The sequence below is a fragment of the Sapajus apella genome, unplaced genomic scaffold (genome assembly GCF_009761245.1).
Source record: "Sapajus apella isolate SASKATOON/1434 unplaced genomic scaffold, GSC_monkey_1.0 scaffold76, whole genome shotgun sequence".
NCBI lineage: Eukaryota > Metazoa > Chordata > Mammalia > Primates > Cebidae > Sapajus > Sapajus apella.
In genome coordinates, this window is record NW_022437016.1 from 6029761 (window position 1) to 6030732 (window position 972).

Here is a 972-nt window from a genome sequence, read left to right on the forward strand (position 1 = left end):
GGCTTGTTTCTCTTAACGATAAAACAGAGTTGAATAACTAACTGCCCTATTAGATAAACTTTCCAGAGGACAGCACAATCCTTCCCAGAACATTTTACTCATTTATGTTACCTGTGTGGCTCCCTTAGACAACTGAATTTGTGAACCCTAATCTAGGACAATTCCCTCATTTAAAAGAGGAAGAAAATGATGGTCTTAGAAGAGAAAGTTAACCGGCCTAAGGCCGCAGATTAAGTTAGAGGTAAAGGAGGAAGTTAAGTTGGGTTCAGGAATCCTTCTAATGTAGCACACTGTTTCTCCTTAAACCATGACTTCTATCAGCATTTCTTCAACCAATTACTTAACTGTCTAAGTGGAATCAGGTACATTTCCCTCTTCCTCATCATTTTCATATCATTGATGTTCTTATAGAAAACTTGGTATCAGTAATTTCATTTAAATATTATCTCCAACCTAAATGGAAACCATGAATCAGAGATCAGACAAAAACGCATTATCAACCTTTGCACATTTCAGTAGATGGAAGACCAGAAAGAATCTTACAAATCACTGAGCTTAATATCTGGCTGTACAAACAAGAAAGCTGGGACCCAGAGAGGTTACAGAGTTCCTGGGTAACAGGGTGGGTCTCTAAATCTTCCAGCTCAGTGCTCTTTCTGCTATACCAGGGCACCATTGTGCAGTTATCCAGGCTGTTGGACTAGCTTCCCTGACATGGAAACAAAAACTACAGAACTCTCTCACATCTTAAACATGGCCAACCTTGACTCTGCCAAGATCTAAGGTTTAGAATGAGTTGCTGACAATCAATTTATAGAATTGGATTTGCACTGGAAGACAGACTTTAGAACTGGTATTTGGTGGAAGTTTATGAACTGGTATTTGGTGGAAGTTTTAACACTGGCTCTTATAAAAGCTAAGCCCCATGTGAGAAAAGTTGCTGTAACAACATCATAGCACCTTTGCTTCAAC